This window comes from Salarias fasciatus, chromosome 11 (assembly GCF_902148845.1).
Source record: "Salarias fasciatus chromosome 11, fSalaFa1.1, whole genome shotgun sequence".
In the NCBI taxonomy this organism is placed as follows: Eukaryota; Metazoa; Chordata; class Actinopteri; order Blenniiformes; family Blenniidae; genus Salarias; species Salarias fasciatus.
Window position 1 is genome coordinate 33,828,438 of NC_043755.1, and position 18,804 is coordinate 33,847,241.

Here is an 18,804-nt window from a genome sequence, read left to right on the forward strand (position 1 = left end):
CCCTGCTGGTTTCCCGCTGATTCATGGTCCTTGTGGAGGACAGCGAATGGATTTCACGCAGGACTCTTCTCAGAAAGCAGCCGACGTCACGTCGTTAAAATCCGACGCTGATCGTTGTGTGGAAGCATTTTCACTGAGGGTGTGACATTTGTTCCTCGGAGCTACACTCCAACAATACTTGGTTCAGTTTCAAACTCCAGACTCCACATTTTTATCATTCTTGTTTCCCACCGTAAATGGAAAATTAGCTCAGACAGAGAAGTGACAGTTAAAGTGGAACCTTTTCCTTCAAAACCTTTTTTATTACGGTATAAAGTCTCACAAACCTTCATGTTCACAATATGAAAATTTGAGCGAAAACAATATTGGTCAATATCGTCATTGGTATAAAAGAAGTTTCTAAGATGATTTTGGATATTAAAAAAGTAATTTCTTTAATTTCCAAAGCTTTAAAATGCAAAATAAATGTGATTAAATCACGGTGTCTAAATCTTTATTTTAACTTAAAAACTTACAAGTTCCTCCATGAAGCTTCAGTTGTCTTGATGCTGTGAGATCGTTTCCAGCATGTCAGTAACTGTTGTGGTGAGACTTTCTCCCTCGTCAATCAGAGATTCTCAGGAAAACTTGAAGTTGAAGTTATCGGTTTAAGAAATGCGGCACGAGGGGCCGTGGCTGCTAAAATGATGCATGAAGAATAAAACAAGCCTTAGAGTGGAATCAGAGAACCCTGACTGTTCCTCGACCTCAAAGACAGGAGATTTACCGTGTTTTCCTTCAAATATGTAGAATTTCATCTTCACAATATGAAAATCTGAACCAAGTACTGATGGAGGCTATTCTGATTCTGATTTACCCGGTGAAGTGTCAGAAGCTTGAACTGATTCAGCTTTGCCTCGTAGCAGAGTGAGGATTTTTCTGTTAGAATAAAATGCCGACATGTGGGCTCGATCATATGTTTGATGATGGTATCACCCTGCTGACAGGCGTATATCCGCCCGTGACCTTATAAAAGTGTAGCGACAAGATCGCTTTGGAAAAAACAGGTGAAATGTTCCGGTCCGTCGTGGTCATGATGGGACGAGTCGACCACTGTGGACCCAGCGGAATGTTCAGCCAGACTCTCAATGGGACTGCGGCACAGGTCAGCTGTCCAGGTCTGCGACTCCTCAGCGTCCCGATTCTTCAGGCCTGCAGGTCTCCGGTCTCTGCTGCGGTGTGTTTGAGTCAGGTCGAGATGACGTCATGCCGTAAAGCAGCTGCTTCCAGGAAATGATGGCCACCACCTTCTCAGGCATTCCTGGTGTGGTCGTTTACCTGGACGACATCGTGGTGCATGGAGCGACATCCGCCCTGCACGGTGGCCTCTCCAGGCTCCTGGACGTGCTCGAAGGTCATGACCTCCCACTCAGTGGTGAGAAGTGCATCTTTGCAGCCGCTGCCATCGAGTTCGTGGGGTTCTGCCAGACTGCCGAAGGTCTGAGTCCACATTCTAATGCTGACGCCATCCGGTGCCTGCCTGAGCCCTCCCGTCCTGCGCAGCTGTCCTCATTCCTGGGGATGACTGCTACTACCTGCGCTTCCTTCCCCTCTACTCCGAGACCACTGCACCACTGCACCACTGCACCCCTGCACCCCTGCACCACTGCACCACTGCACCACCTGCACCCCTGCACCCTGCACCCACTGCACCCTGCACCCCTGCACACTCTTCTTAAGCAGGCCATCTCCTGGACCTGGTCTGCTGCATGCTCTGCAGCAGTTTGCCGGCTCAAGTCACCACTGACCTCTCCGCCTGAGCTCGCTCTCTTTGACCTGGACGGTCCATGTTCATCACCAGTGACGCCTCCAACACTGCGGTCGGTGCAGTCCTGTCACAGCGCCACCAAGGGGTGGAACGCCCGGTGGCGTTCGCTTCACGGACACTCACTCCACTGAGCAGAGGTATTCTGTGGGGGAAAGGGAGGCGCTGGCCTGCGTCTGGGCATGAGCGGTGGAACATGTCCCTCTATGGCAGGCACTTCACACCGCGGACCGACCACCGGGCTCTCGCAGCTCTCCTGGCCTCCAATGGGTCTGAGAGGCTCCAGGCGTTCAACTTCTCCACACAGTTTACGCCGGGCAGAGAAAATGTGGCGGCAGATCTCCTCTCTAGAGCCACGCCCCCTCCGCTCACACCGCCCAGGACTCCGCAGAACCAGACCTGGTTCTCGCGCTGCTCACGCCCCTTCAGGCAGCTGTTTCCCTCCCAGATCTGCAGGCAGCCTCTGCACAGAACCCCGTGCTCCAACAGCTGTGCATCTATATTCGTAATGGCGGCCGGCCAGGGTCTCGGAGGAACTAGCACCCTTTCACCGGGTCAGGAATGACCTCTCCTGTTGGAACGATGTCTGCGTGGCTAGGGGGCGGTGCACAGTGGTCCCCAGCGCTCTGAGAGAACGTGTCTTGGCCATGGTCCACGACGCCCATCCGGGCATTGTTAAAGTGAAACAGAGATGCAGAGGTCTGGTCTGGTCTGTGGTCAGGCATCGACAGAGACATTGAGGATCTAGTCCGGGACTGTGTAGCCTGCCTCACCAGCGGTAAAACCGGACGGAGCAGAAGGGCAAAAGCTGGCTTGATCTTGATTCTCAGTATGAGTACAGACGGTGAAAGCGGGGCCTCACCATCCTTCTGACGTTTTGGGTTTTAAGCAGGATGTCAGAAAAGTTCCCACAGGGAGAACCGGCTCGTGGCGGCCAAGCGTTCATAGCGACGTCGTTTTTTGGTCCTTCGATGTCGGCTCTTCCTCTCATAGTGAAGCAGAATTCACCAAGCGTTGGATTGTTCACCCACTAATAGGGAACGTGAGCTGGTTAGACCGTCATGAGACAGGTTAGTTTTACCCTGCTGATGATGTGTTGCTGCAATAGTAATCCATTACTATTGCAGCGGTAAAGCTGTACCCGGGCCCCAAACTCTCCGTCTCCACAGCTGGCTCGGGCTTCACGGCTTCTGGTCCTCCTGTCCTCGTCCTGCACTCAATGGTCATCGTAACCAGGATTTCTGCACATGCTCAATGGAAGAACAACAACAAGAACAATGTTCTCCTCCAGAGTGTCACGAAACCCGGTCCATATTCTCCTGGTCCTGGTCCTGGTCCAGATCTCTTGGACCTGGCAGTTTTAGCGTTGACAGTTGCTGTAATAACGGTCCAGCCTGGTGGTCTGTCTGTGACTGCCCATGTTCTGCCATTACTACATTCCCATTAATACAGGAAACATTGTGCCGGAGAAATAAAGTTGGACGAAACTGAACAGAACCCAGAACAGCCATCAGCGCCAACTCACAGCCTCACTTCACCAAATGCTGCTGAGCAAACGTCAAGCTTTTGTGAAACCAAAATGAAAAAATTAGAAATTTTCATTTTAGATATTATGTACAAACATTTCCTCGGGTTTTTGAATATTTACCCTGTGAAACGTTGACTTTTGCTTCTCAGGGCCTTGGACGGCTCAGTGAGGAAACCTCAAGGCTTTTCAACTTTTAGATTTTTTATCCTTACAAATTTTGGCCTGATTTTATTTGAAATCTCATGTTTTGAACGTTTTGGACCCAATTTAAGGCAGTTTTAAGTAATTTTTCTCTGTTTTTGCTGTGTTTTTCTTTTCCTTTTCATCATTTTAAGACATTTTTGAAAACATCCGTCTTAGATGAAACCACACTCATTATGTCCAGAATAAAACCCCGACGTGGCCACAGAAAGTGGAGCAGGAATCCTGTGAGCTCAGAGCCGGGTCCGCTGACATTCACATAAATATGAACATGATCCGAGCGGGCGAGTCAGGAGGTCTCTGCTGATTTCACACCCAATGATCTGAACTGCAGCACACGCTTCGCACACTGTGTGTGTGTGTGTGTGTGTGTGTGTGTGTGTGTGTGTGTGTGTGTGTGTGTGTGTGTGTGTGGTGTGGATCGGGTTCGGGAAGTTTCTGACTCGTTTTGACTTTCTCTAACTCAATGATTCCTTTCATTTCGTCCGAATCGATTCGTCGAGGAAGCAAACAGCTCAGAGACACCCGATGACATCGCGCCACGCCACAGCCAATCAGATCGCTCGTGGCAGCCCCCCGAAAAAACACAGAAGTTTATAAAGAGTGAGCATCTTCTTCGCCTCCATCCTCCTCGTCCTCTCCTCCGTGTCTCGGCTGTGCTGCTTCCTGTGATGGGGTAAGACGCCACAAACATCTCAACAAGTTTATACAAAACCTTTTAGCTGTTTTCCACTTTTTTTTCAGTTTGAAGACAAAAATACAGCAATTTTTTGGATTCTATTTCAATAAATGTTTAACAAATGACTCCTGTGTTGGAGGAACTGATTTGGAGGAGTTCAAATTTAATAATATATTCCTGTTACTTAATATAACAAGACTTAAAAGCTATTCAAATAGATCTTAATCAAAATGAATTGGGCTCAGTTGAATAAAAATGAAATAAAATTTTGAATAAGTTGAGTAAAATTTAGCTTGATAAAATGAATCTCAATAATTGAAAAAAAACATTGTTTTTTAAATTAGGTTAAATTATTAAATTAAACCTAAAGTTAACCTAGTGTTATAGAACCTCTTCTTCATTTAATTTATTTTAACTTAGTTCAACCTATGTTTTAAGTTACGTTAACAGGAAGTTCAATAAAATTAGGTCAAACTAAGTTAAATTACTCAAATTAAGACAAAATAATAGGACCACTCTGTAATGGACCCTGTTTTATAAAGTAAGTCTTATAAAATGTTTAATAAACAAAGAAATGAAATAAATGACAAAAACTCAAATACGCAATGTAGTGAAATTATAAAGGAATGACAATAGCAAGAAAAAAAGGGAAGAGAGAAACCATTCACTTATGAAACATGTTATGTAATTTAGGTGTGAATGTAATTTTCTATGAATAATGTAACTCAATCAAAATTAAAATAAACAAAAAAAATATGTGAATCAAACTTTTTTCAAGTATATTTCCAAAATTTTATGAACACTTTGGAATTTTTTTTTTTTTTTTATGATTGTTATAAACTACCAAATTAACCAGCAGGAGACATTTGTCTCACAAAGAAGTCTGCCTCAAACGTCACTTTCCATTCTGAAGCTTTCATCATTTTTTTACAGTGTAAATTTTCACCAGAGCATTTGAAGGATCGCAAAGTGTGAAAAGTTTTTCATAACAACTTCCACGTCTGATCAGAGTGAAAACTGAGTGTGAATCTTTGGTTTTCAGCGGCTTGCTGACTGTCCCTGTGTGACGTTCTCTCTCACTTGACGTTCTTTCCTCTTCATGAACTTGGATCCAGCTGATTAGTAGCCACAGCAACTGATTGTTGCCCCGCTCCCCTGCTCTCGGCCCCCGCCCTGCCCCGCCCGGCTGAATGGGCGCAGTGTGTGCTTGCTGCTGGAATCAGCATCAGGAGACGCAGGGGAAAAGCAGATTTCCATGGTGGCTGCTCAGACACTGCAGATCTTTGTGAGGCCTCAGCAGCTGACTGCCTCATGCTGCTGAGGCCTCCTCTGACCGCCAGGGGTGCCCAAAGAAGGGGGGGGGGGGGGGGGGGGGGGGGGGATTCTAGGGGCCCATCATTAATAGGGGTCCAGAAAGGACCTGATAAAATTATAATACTGACAAAATGAATATGGCACTATCTCTTCTTTTCTTTTCATGGGGCCCAAACTCCCTGGTGGCTCCCTGCTGACCGCTCTCTCTCTCTCTCTCTCTCTCTCTCTCTCTCTCTCTCTCTCTCTCTCTCTCTCTCGCAGACTGGGTGAAGGAGAAATGTCAGGTCGGCAGGATTATGAGGTGAGTAAGGATGCTGGGAAAAACAAAACAAAACAAAATTCATTTCTACCAACTTCATGATGGTTGGTTGGTCAGAAGTTCGTGTGGTTATTGGCCAATTGGTCGGTTGGTTGGTTGATTGCTCAGTAGTTGGTCGGTTGGTTTGTTGGTTGGTTGGTTGGTTGTGTGGCGGGGTGGGTGGTTGGTGGTTGGTTGGTTGTGTGTGTGGTTGGTGTTGGTTGTTGGTTGGTTTTGTTGGTTGGTTGGTTGGTTGTTGTGTGGTTGGTTGGTTGGTTGGTTGTGGCGGTTGGTTGTTTTTGGTTGGTTGGTTGGTTGGTTGTGTGGCGGTTGGTTGTTTGTTGGTTGGTTGGTTGGTTGGTGGTTGGGTGGTTGGTTTTGAGTGGTTGGGTGTTGGTGGTTGGTTGGGGGTTGGTTGGTTGGTTGGTGTGGTTGTGGTTGGTTGGTTGGTGGTTGGTTGGTTGGTTGGTTGTGTTGGTTGGTTGGTTGGTTGTGTGGTTGTTGGTTGTTTGTTGGTTGTGGTTGGTGTGTGGCGGTTGGTTGGTTGTTGGTTGGTGGTTGGTTGGTTGGTGGTTGGTTGGTTGGTGTGGTTGGGTGGTTGGTTGGTTGGTGGTGGGTGGTTGGGTGGTTGGTTGGTTTGTTGGTTGGTTGGTTTGGTTGTTGGTTTGTGGTGGGTGGTTGGGTGTTGGTGGTTGGTGGTTGGTTGTTGGTGGTGGTTGGTTGGTGGTTGGTTGGTTGGTTGTGTGGTTGGTTGTTTGGTTTGTTGAATGGTTGTTTGGTGAGAACGAGTCACACGGCAGCTGACCTTCTTGTGTTTCAGACCAGCGCTGTGCTGAGAGCTACACAGCTTCCTTTGGTTCAATCTGCTCTGAAGTCCGTGACTTCAGTGTACTCAGGGGTCAAAGGTCGCTACCCTCTGCTGGGCATGATGGGAGATGTGGCTGAGGTTGGAGTCCGGAATGTTTCCTATGAGGCCATGAGGAGAGCCACACCCATTCTCCAGACTCTGGAGCCTCAGAGTATGTGAAAGTCTCTTTGACGTTCTTTTTTTTTTTGGGTTGGAAGTGTTTCTTCTGCTTCAGTGTTCGTGGAGTGTTTCACTTCCTCACCTCAAACTTCTTCCCTGTTTTGCAGTTGAGGTTGCCAACAGCTTTGCTCTTGTCGGTCTTGACCGTCTGGAGAAAAACTTTCCCATCCTGAATCAGTCAACAGATGAGGTTTGTTCTGCTCTCATCTGACACAGATGAATTCAATTCAATTCAACCCAGCTGTATTTATAAAGTGCCAATTACAACACAGTCATCTCTAGACACTTTTACAGAGAAAACCCAACAGATTAAAGAAAAAAGAGAAAGAAAAGTAACTAATAAGCTCAAAACATTTCATATCTCTTCTAGAGATTTTATTTAAAATCCAGTCTGGAGGAACATAAAATACTTTGATGATCCTTTTGAATAGGTTAGCATTACAGCTGCTATCTCACATTAATCAGTGAGTGTTATATGTTAGTATTACAGCTGCCAGTTCACATTCTTACCACTTCTGTTAGCATAAGCGCTGCCGATTCACTCCGATCAACCATTTTCACACGTTAGCACTGAAGCTGCTAACTCGCTGTTGTAACACATCTTCATCAGCACTCGAGCCAGCGTTCTGTTTCTGATGCTTGCAAGTTCCCAAACAGTTCCCATCAGTTTAAAGATATTTTTAGCTAATTAGCTACCTAACTGATATAAGAAGCCATCTGCTGCTGTTGACCAGCCGTTATCTTCTGCCAAGCAGGTGGTCGGTCACCTGAGGGACGCCTTCTTCCTGACGCTGGACGACGTGCAGGTGTGGGTGGTGGACGGCCTGGACGGAGCCCTGGACCAGCTGGAGCGCCTGGCCGACGCCGCTCGCACCGCCGTGCGGCAGCTACAGGACTCTCAGGTGGGCCGGGCGGCCGCATCGGGACTCGACGAAGTTCTGAGTCGTCTGGAGGACGCCACGCCTACTACCTGCCCCTCCCCCGACTCTGCGTGAGTACTGCAACTGAGTGGTTTCAGAAGACAGAACCAAATGGCTCCTTCAACCATCAAATTAACCAACCGAACTATTTCAAGCTTCAACGGTATCACTGACCAACTAACACTGCTAGATATAAAAACTCAGTGAACCAACAGACCCAATCAATATCCAGATAGTCACCTGTCTGATTCCCTCTAAGCCCATTTCACACGGGATGCGGGACGAATCTGGAGTGGATCCAATGCGGAACCATTGCGACACGCAGCCGTACCCTCAAGCATTAGCCCCATCATAATAAACAGCTGTATTTCCACTGGATGCCTTTCACTGGTGGGGGGATGGACCTCAAAGCTGCAACAGAGTCACAAGTGATCTGACGTCAAGTCTATTTGTCCACAACACGTAAAAATCTGGTGGGGAAACTTCGGGGATCCGTTCTGCTTCCTTCTGAACAGACGATATTTTTGTCGTATCTTGCTCGTGTGGATCTGTTGGGTTTTCCCTGTGAAAGCAGCCTTGAAATGACTGTTGCATTTGGTGCTACACAGTAATAAAGCTGAAGTGAATCTGCTCTCATCCTTCTTGGAAATGAGACTTCCTGTCGATAGATTCATGCTGTGAGCTGAGCGGCTGTGTACCAACTGAACAGGAGGCTGAGCACCACTTCATTAATTATTGAAATCCTCTCTGAGACCTGACAGCGGCTTCCTTTCTTCAGGTGACGTTCAAACATCCGTCACTCTGAAATAAAAGATAATGATGTAGAACTCGCTGCAAAATGTCTCCATCTCCGTTTTTTTCCCTGTATGATGTTACAAACAAATTCCATCAAAAAAAAAAAAAAGGGAAAAGTAATTTTAAAATCTGTCTCTTTCCACTGAGCTTCATTGTCACTTAATATGGTTCTAACTACGTTGCAAAACGTGCTTCCTAAAAGTTGCGTCTAGGTGTGCAGTCATAATGTTTTAGATACAAAAAGCAGATTGTGCATTGTTACTCTGTTCTGCAGGGTAATAATCTCATGTCTGAAACATGTTTAATCCTTCAGAAAGAGAGAAACACTGGAGTGACAGTTGACCAGCAGAGGTCGCTGCAGACTAACTAAACAGTTTCCTCTCCTCAGACTCTGACCTGCCTGACAGAACTTCACTCACATGAAGATAAAAGTTGCAGAGATGTGCTGGAAGTGACTGAGGAACAGCTGATGTGCTTTAATGTGACAAAAAACATTCTTCATGCCGCACTCGAAATTTGCTCAAAATGTTGGAGCAGAAACCAGGAAATGTTCCCTGACAAAAGCGAACTCCGCTCATCTAGTCATTCTGTTTGACCGCCCAGCTGTCAGACGTGGATTTCGAACACGAGAGTCAGAAAGACTGAATGCCTGCCGTGTGTGTGTGTGGTCCGTCAGGCCGGGAATGGGAGATGAGAGTGCAGGAGTACGAGGACGAAGACGAGGACGACGAGCCCAGCCTGTGGACCCGTGTTCGAAGCCTGCTGCTGACTCTCAGCCTGCAGTTCTACCACCGCATGACCAAAGTCCGCGAGCAGCTGCAGCGAGCCGCCGGGACGCTGGGAGACGCCGCCGCCCGGGTGAGAGGAAGCACGGCTTAGGGTTCAAACCGTGGTCCAACCCAAGGGCTGAGACCAGTGGGCGGTCTGACCCTTTGTCTGCTCTGAAAATGTAAAATATAGATTCATGCATGGCAACGAAAACTGGAGCAAGGCCCCATTTAAAGAACATTTTCAAGTAAACTTCCAGTTTGGCTGTTCGTTTATACAGAAATGGTGTTTGGAGTCACTGAAAATGGAACTTTTAAAAATACCGATTCTGGAGAGTTTTCCAAACTCTGTGTTTCAGACAAAGCACAACTTTTCTGAAACTGTGGTGGTTTGTATTGTAATAAAACCACTCAGAGGGGAGATAGATGTGAGCCTCTCAGCTCCTTTCCGCTCTTCTTCTTCATAGGCAAGCTCCACTCAGTTTCCTGATGAAGAAATGTTCTCCCTGTATGCAGATGATGGTGGAGTAAACGGTAGCAAATGGTCACTTTCTTTTAAAGTACAACAAACATTATGAACCTCTTTATTGTTAATGTTCATTCATTGTTCCTCAAACTATTTACCCCCACCATAAAGAGTTGCGTTTTCCCTGTTAAACCGAAGACATCTGCTTCCAAAATGTTACACTTACCACCGTTGTAGTTCAGTTCACTGCATTATAGCCCAGTGCTTTTGGGTCATTTGGATTTTCTGTTTAGAAAATGATATTAACTGTATCAAAAAAAAAAAAAAAAAAGAGTGACCATATTTTGAAGTGACGGCTGTCGTGGTGCTCTGGTGAGAAACACAGCACCGTTCTAATGCATGCTTGTGTTTGTTTCTGTCTTCTAATGATTTTATTGTTTTTGGAAACAGAAACAGAAAATCAAATGGTGTCTGAAGTTTGTTGATAATTTCTGGAACCTGATAAAAAAAAAATGCATTGAATTTCAAATTTGAGTTTGAATTTTAAAAAGAAAATCTTTTTGTTAAATGACCAAAACATTCACTCACCATCTTGCCTTGATGATTTCCGTCTGTGTTTTGTTATCGTTCTTCAGGCGAGTGGGTTTTGAACAGCCCTGTGCTAAAGGTTTGGTCAGCTTTGAAAGCATTTGAGTTTTATTTTTGTCTTTTAACTGTAAAGCTCTTCAAACAATATCTTAAAGAGCTGTTAGTCCCATATTGCTCCAGAAGAACACTTGGTTCTCAGAGCGCTGGCCTCCTGGAGGTTCCTCGGTTCTCTAACAGTAGAACAGGAGCAGAGCTTTCAGCTGCAGGCTCCTGTCATGTGGAACCAGCTCCCAGCTTCTGTCAGGAGGCCGACAGTCTCTGCTTCAAGACCTTTCTGTTCAGTAAGGCTCAGTTAGGGCTGCTTCTGGCACTCTGGAACATTTTCATCTGTTGCTGTTGATGACGAGCCTTATAAGTGACTCTCGCTGATCAGAGACACAAGATCCACTACCGCCAGGCGGATGCCGTCGAACACGTTAAAGATGTGTTCAGAAACCCGCTTGACTGAAAAGTTGAGAGCAAAATACTCATTGCAGCACTGATGTCGTATAAACAAACAGCCAAAGCACAACGGCAGGTTTTCATGTTCACTAGAAACAGTTGCAGAGTCGTCAGAGGTCAAAGGATGGAAACACACATCCTCAGACTGTCGCTTTCTGTTGTATTCCCATCTTTATTCCTTGTGCTGAAATCAGTTTCATTAGCGCTGACTTGACTGATGCTAAGAGTTAAATAAAGCAGTTTGTCACTATCTGGAGCAAAACCAAGACCTTTTGTGAAAGTTTGTGATACAGAACACTGATGAAACCTGAGAAACTCTCCTTGAAACCAAACACATAATGGACACAAACACGAGCCACAAGTTGGCGTCTGTTTTTTGTTTTTATTATTATTTATTACATTAACAATGGGAGGACACAGACCAGGACCAGGAGCAGGACCAGGAGAACCTGGACTGGGAGTCATGACGTTGTTCTGGTTGCTCTACCGAGCGTGAGCAGAACGAATGTTCACTCTGGCCACGGAGCGAGGACCAGCTTCGGTTTGGGTGAAGGAGCGCTTTGTTGTTGTTGTTCTGGAGGTTATTTAAAGAATCAAATGGACGCTGGGTTTCCTGTGGTTCTAAATGGAGACGCTGTCAGAAAGTCGACAGTCCGTCTGGCTCACAGATTTGATCAGTTTCCATCCGTCCACGGCCGGCGGCGGCGGCATGGCGCGGCGGCGGCGGCGGCTCTCTCTGATAGAAATCTGACAAACAAACACAGGAGAGACGTGAGGCAGCAGCTCCTGAGGAACGCCTCCTGTGAGGGCTGGGTGGAGGGCCGGGTGGGGGCCGGGTGGAGGGCTGGGTGGAGGGCCGGGTGGGGGCCGGGTGGAGGCTGGCTGGAGGGCCGGGTGGAGGCCGGGTGGGGGTCAGGTGGCTCTGGAGGAGGAAACCGCATCTCCTGACAGAAAGGCAAACCTCAGCGGGCAGTCTCAGGCTGCAGGTTCAGTTAGAGCAAAGGTCACAAACCTTTTCTTGAGTGGTCCCAGTCCAGACTATACTGATCCGGTCCCAGTCCATATTCTCTGGTCCTGGTCCCAGTCCAGACTCTCTTGTTCCCAGTCCAGACACTCTTGGTCCCTCCAGACTCTCCTGTCCCAGTTCAGACTGTCCTGGACTTTGTGGCTTTAGAGTTGATCTAATCTATCGTGGCGTTCCGTGCCCGAGTCGTGGAACATCATGAAAACTGTTACTGTTTCAGAGTTTCCGCTGTTTACGGGAACAAACATCGTTTTCAGTGGAAAAGGAACTTTTCTGAAGCTACAATACAAAAATGATGTTTTCACCTGAAACGTTGTTGTTGAAATGGAGCCTTAATGTGTAAAAGTAAAGCTTGAATTAATCAAGATTAAAGTGTTGTGATGCTTAATTTCAATAAGTTCCAATAGATGTATTGTAGAGATAAAGCGCAGTAGGTCAGTGTGTGTGTGTGTGTGTGTGTGTGTGTGTGCGTCTTGAGGCTACGTGATGAGACACACTCCTCCTGTAGATGAGCTGTTTACTGTGACGTGAGCAGACCAATCAGATAAACACTGTGAGAACAAAACTTGATTTATTTGAAAAACAAACAACAAAAAGAAACCCATCTTCAACTAGTATTAAAAAAAAAAGAGAGAAAAGTTGTGTGAGCAGTAATCTGTGATGCTGGTGTGAAATAACACACGGCCTGAGCCCCGGCGGCGGGTGTGTTTGGGTCCAGAGTGAGGAGCATAGCAGCTCCCTGAGGACTGCGGCCCCGGGGCAGTTAATCTGCCCCATCGCGGGATCTGCCCCATCAGAGGAGGCCTACGGCTGCACGGCGCGTCGCAGCGGTGACGACCCGCGAGCTGCACGCCGCCACGGCGCAGCCCTGCGTGGGCCGCTGCTCACTGACCACCGCTACGTTTAGTGTTAGCCTCAGATGCTGCCTGGCTGGGAGAACGGCTCCAGCTGAAGCTAATGCTAATGCTAACTGCTGCTCTGTGGCCTTCTTACATTTGTTCTACACTTCAGAAAAAACTTTCTCCTCATCACTGAAAATTGCAGTTATCATACATTTCAGCAAGAGCTGTTCCTAATGCTAATGCTAATGGTTGCTCTATGGCAGGGGTGTTCAACCTGTGGCTCTGGAGCCACATGTGCTCTTCATCCCTATGAAGCCATCACAACATGATACATGAATAAACATTTAACTTATTTTTAAATTATTATATGTTTGCCAATCTTGGTTCGAAAGGGGTTCAAAAAGGTTCAAGTAAAATGGCGAAATAGCAAAAACCACAAGAAATGTGGGAAAAATTATAGAACAGTTTAAAAAACCTGAAATGTCTCCAAATGAAAATGAATATGGCAGGAAAAAAGCAAACAAACTGTTTAGAAAGAGGTAAATGGCTAAAACAGCAAACATTTCAAAATTGTCAAAAAAAAAAAAGCTTAAAGAGAAACAAAACTGTTAAAATCAGGTACAAAATAGGTTCAGTGTAATAAAATTTCTCTTTTCTGAACTGTATTTAAAACTTCATGAATGCAACATAAGATTTAGTTTTTGTTTGTTCATCAAAACCAAGAATGAAGCTTCCTGAGCTGCATTCGCCTCATTTTAAAGGTTTAATGTTCAGTTCTGGTTCCAGAACTACGGGACTTGACTGAAAGTCCTGAAAATGGCTCTTTTGGTCATAAAGGTTGCAGAACCCTGGTCTAAACAGTTGTAGAGCTGCTGTCTCTCTCCATCCTGCTCACTGTTAGCTTTAGCTGTTTCACTGGGAGAATCGCGAACGCTCGCTGCTTCTCAGTGACCTGCTTATGTTTATTCTGCGGTTCTGCCGCCGCTCCATTTTCAGGATTCAGTTTTTGGACTCACATTGGCATCGTAAGCCTCAGCGAAGTTAAACGTCTTCCTCACATGATTCTGATTGCTTGGCGCTGCATCAGTCGACCAATCAGAGAACAGTCACAGAAACGACCCGTTCTCCTGGGAAACTCTGAGCTCCCGTCCAGGATCTGGGTCAAACTGACGGCAGCCGGCCACGACCTCTGACCTGCTGACAACCTGCCAGCTCCACACGTGATGGGACACACACACACACACACACACACATACACACACACAGAACACACATACACACGTGCAGCGGCGGGCTAACGAGGCGCTGATCGTGTTGACGTGGCGACGCGCTCAGCAGCTCACCTGCGGCGACTCGTCCTCGTTAGTCTGAAATAATCATTCGCTCTTCATGTTTCTGACAACGTGACCGTGAAACGTGAAGCGGCAAATGTTCGTCCTTCGGGAGATAAGGAAAGGAGGATAAAGTTAAAGAAAAACAGGCCGTTTAGAGGAGAATGCTTCAATTATTTTGTGCTTTTGTTTCAGAGAAGTTTCCCGTCTAAACAGTGACTTCCTGTTAGCATTTCGGGCCTCGAACAGCCGCCATGCTCACCGTCGCCGCCGTGTCGGCAGAGTTCTGGAAAAGTTGAGATTTCCCACGTTTCCGTGCGACAGGGTCGCAGTGGCTCTGAGCGCCGGCGTCATGTCAAAGGAAGGATTCAGAGAAAGAACGAGGCAGAGAAAAGGAAAAGGAAGCAAGTAGGGATGAAAATAAGAAATAAAGAAATGCAGGATGGACAGAAGAAGACAAAACGGAACGAATGAACTGCAGAAGGGAAGGAGACAGTGAAAGACGGAGGGAGGAGAGGAAGAAGGATGCAACGATGCAAAGGAATAGGGAGGTTTAGGGAAAAGGAAGCAGGAAGGGATGGAAGAAGACAGGATGCAACGGAAGAAAGAAATGGAGAAAATGAAATGATGGGAAATGGAAAAGAGAAAGGAGGTGTAGGAATGGGAGGAAGGTCAAACTGGTGGAAGATAAGATGGAAAGAATTAAACAATGATGAAAAGAAGGAATGAGGGATGCAGGAAAGCACAGAAGAAAGATCAGCAGAAGAAAAGGCGAAAAAAGAAATGCAAAGAAAGAAAGATGGAGGTAGAGAAGGGTCTGACCTGGCCTGGTTTTCCTCTTCCTCCTCCTCCTCCTCCTCCTCCTCCTCCTCCTCTTCCTCCTCACGTGTCCCTCCTCCTGCCAGCTCCGTCTGGTGCGTCGCTGTGAACGTCCGATTTCTGCCAGCTGGACCAGAACAAAAGTCTCCTGTCCTCTGTGGACGTGAGGGGAACCGGAGCGGGGGGGGGGGGGGGGGGGGGGGGGTCTCCTTCACGCTCCGTCTCCCCAAAATGGGTCACTTGTCACCGGCGATCTCGTGACCCTCTGTCGTGCAGAGGACGATGTCAAAGCCTCCGATCAGAGGGCCGCAGAACGCAGCGGGAGGTCCTCGAACGCAACAGGAGGTCCTCGAACGCCGCGCCTGGAAAGTGCCGTTTGATCCCAACTAAAGTCAAGAGGAGGAGGGAAAAAACAGTGCAGAGATAGAAGAAAGAAAGAAAGACCGAAAGAAAACAGAAGGACAGAGTGGAAAATAGCAAAGGAATCGAACAAAGAACGGAAAGCAGCAGGAAAGCTCTGTTCACACTGCAGGGAAATGTTCCGGTGACCAACACCTGGTCTGTGGGGTGACAGTGTGAACGTCACCAGGCTCAGGCCTCATGCGTGGCGCCGAATCGGATCAAGCATCTGATGGGTTCCTGCTCTTTCCTTCGTCGTTCTCTGTCCTGTTGCCACCGGAAAACCGATCAACACACAGACCCGTTGTTTGCCTCGGCCTTCTTCTGCACCCGCCGCTCACGTTGGTTCAAACGGTCTGAAGGAGGTCGTTTGAAATGTGGAGGTCACGCCAAGAAACCAGGTCTCAGCAAAAATCAGAGCTGAGCCTCCAGACCTGCAGTGAACGGAGCCAAGACTTGTGTTCAGGCCTGGATAAAAAACTGATGATTATTTTATTTTTATATATTTTTTTCCTTTTCCTCTTTTATCAATTTTTCCTCCCTATTCTTTTTTCAAAAAATGTGTCTGCTTGTTTTTCTTACATTTGTACTTTTTAAAGAAATGTTTTCTTTCTTCTTTTTGTCTGTTTTATTTATTTTCCCCTTTCTTTTCTTTTTCTCTTCCTTTTTTTTTTCATGTTTTTCTTTTTCTACTTTTTGGTTTTGATTTTTAAATCATTGTTGTGTCTTTTTCTCTATCTTTATTCACCTTTTCTTTCTCTTCCTTTTTCCTGACACCGCTCCTCTGTGCAGGTGGGACTGAGTCTGGTCCTGGAGCAGCTGGGCGACCTGCTGCACTACCTGCAGGGCCTGCTGGTGGCGCTGGTGTACCAGGCGGAGGGCTCCGCGAGGCCTCCCTCAGCCGGGTGAGCGCTCAGGCCGCCATGTTGTCCGAGCTGCGTGCGGTGCGTCAGATCCGAGAGCTGCCGGTTCAAGTCCAGCAGCTGCTGGGGCGTGCAGGAGCTCTCCAAAATGCTGCTGCAGCTGGTGGTCAACGCCACTCCGCTCTACAACATGGTGAGTGGAAATACACGATATGTACAGACAAGACATGGACCGAAACTCACCTGACATCAGCCCAACATATACCAGGAAACAGGACAGGAAAAACACTCAGAAATTCATGTAAATACATTAAATATATGAAGACCATAAATGTAAACAGTCCTGACACATTTAGAGAAAATACCTGGTAAAAGACTCAAACCTGAAGCTCAAGCTTTTATTGTGTTTGATTAACCAAATCCAAATGCAACCTCTAAATGGAAAGGACTAGACTCAAACCGGGGACTGTCTTGCAGTGAGGCTAAATGCTAACCACTGCAGCCCTGTGTTCCAGCTGCAGCAGCCCAGCGCTCAGCAGTGGAGGACTTCCTGAACCAGGAGGACTTCAGCTGTGAGAGCTCATCCCGCCGCAGCTCGGCCAACAGCCTGTTCCTGAAGGCCATGGACGGCCGCCCCCGCCGCCGCCGCAGCCTGTACTCCCGCGCCGGCCGAGGCTCGGTTGGGCCGCAGAGCGCCCACAGCCCCGACCCCCCGAACGGCCGCCGCCGCTCCAGCGTGAAGGATTCCCCGGGGATGGAGAGCCTGGCCCTCCCTGCCGAAGCCGCCGTGCACCGGCGGCCGTCCGCCACCGAGCTGCTGCTCACGCCGCTCAAACAGTTCGTCACGCAGAGCCAGAAGGCCTTCGAGTACCTCAGCCCCAACTCCACCGAGGAACCCACCATCACCGTGGAAACGGACGACTCCTAAGCTCCGCGCCCAAATGTGACCGTGCACATGTACCCTCCCTCCGCCTCCACCTTGCCAGTCAAAGTCCCGCCAACTTGGCAACTCGGCCCCCCACCATCAGACGCCGCTGCCTCAGCTGCCGCTTGTTTTGCGTTTGCTATCAGCCACGAAGCTCGACCGATCATCGCTCCAAGTCTGAGGCTGAATTTCAGCTTCAGGTCATGAGAGTTTTTCATACTTTGTCATTTTACCTTCAGTGACGCTCACTCTGATGCTACCACAGCAGGTTTTATGTCATTAAACCCTGTGTTACCGTGCACATACAACACTGCATCATCTGCATATGCTGTATTTCTACATGGAGGTCACATACCTGTTTGCTCCTCAGAGAAATTTCACTTCCACGTTGACAGAGAAGATCTAATCAGATTTCAGAATTCTGCACAGATTCAGCCTCGAATGCTTCTTTGATTTTTAAATGAAATGTCCACGGCGTTTTTTAGAGATTCATGATGCCACATTATTAAAGGACGACTACAAATCTTCATCTCCTTACCGATGCCGAGCATCGATCTTAGTACTTATTAAATGTCACAAAGCTTAAATGATTTTCGAAGGCATGTGCTAACATATAGCATCGCTGGAGTGTGAGCCCCAAAACCCTTTAACGAGTAGCATGTAGCATGTAGCACAGTTGGGAGTTATGTTGTGAGCAGTGTTTGAATTACCTTGCTGGTGTTGCAACAACTATCTTTCTCTTCCTGGTGATATTTTTTGAGAGCATGTCTTGCTGCAGACATCGCTCGTCCTCTGTTGTGGACATGCATTTGTACTGATGCACGACACCATGTACTTCATTCGCCTGGTTGTATCGGGGATTTTTTTTTACAAGTAATCCATGCAGTATCAAACCCAACACTGGCATCCGTATCGGTGCATCTCCAATGTTTTTATTCAAATTTAAGTCAAAGTCAAATTTACAATTTTCTAAAGCTCTCGTCACATTTTTGGCCTTTCGTCCTTCTCAAAGCTCTGTTTCATGGATCAAAGTGTTGTTTGTTGAAATATATTACTATTATTACTTTTCTCCTGAATACCTTCACACACCAGATGAACCTTCACATGAGCCAATGGCAAATACTTGTCTGAGTGTATTTCACCTCAAAAGTACTGCTTCCAGATTTCCAGAACAAGACTGTGCTGGACTGATGCAGACAGATATGATTAAAGCTTGAAAATGGAACATTTCACTCTGTCATGGTTTGAAGTCCATTGGAAGAAAAGCTAGACTTATGGCGACGATGGCTTTGTGCTGCTGATCAGGAGGTGCTGGACGGTTTGACGACAAGGTTTGATGTTTTGTGAAGGAAAGTTGACATTTAATCTGTTGCTTTGACGGAGCGTCTGATCTGTGAATGCTTGAATTATCTCCAAATTGTATTCCGATGTAACTCTCTGTCCGCTACAATAAAGCTTCAAGAATGCCAGATTTCTTTGTTTTTTGTTTTTTGGTTTTTTCCCCGTCCTGTTCAGCATCAACGCAGCAGAAAGCAGACCTGGCTGCTGGAATATGCCGCACAGATCCACTCTTGCAACAGGAGCTTATAGGTATAAAGCTCCTCTTGATAGTATGATTACTTACTTTATTTGTTTTTTAAGACTGGTACATGATATTGTTTAACCTGACAGGGGGACAGAAAGACAGGAAGAGAGACAAAAAGTGAAGGAAAC

General features: G+C 46.9%; 1 pseudogene; it reads left to right on the forward strand.

Moving 5' to 3' along the window:
- Window positions 1-4,141: 4,141 nt before the first annotated feature.
- On the forward strand, window positions 4,142-17,112 carry LOC115397272 (perilipin-2-like; annotated as a pseudogene).
- The last annotated feature ends 1,692 nt before the right edge of the window (window positions 17,113-18,804 follow it).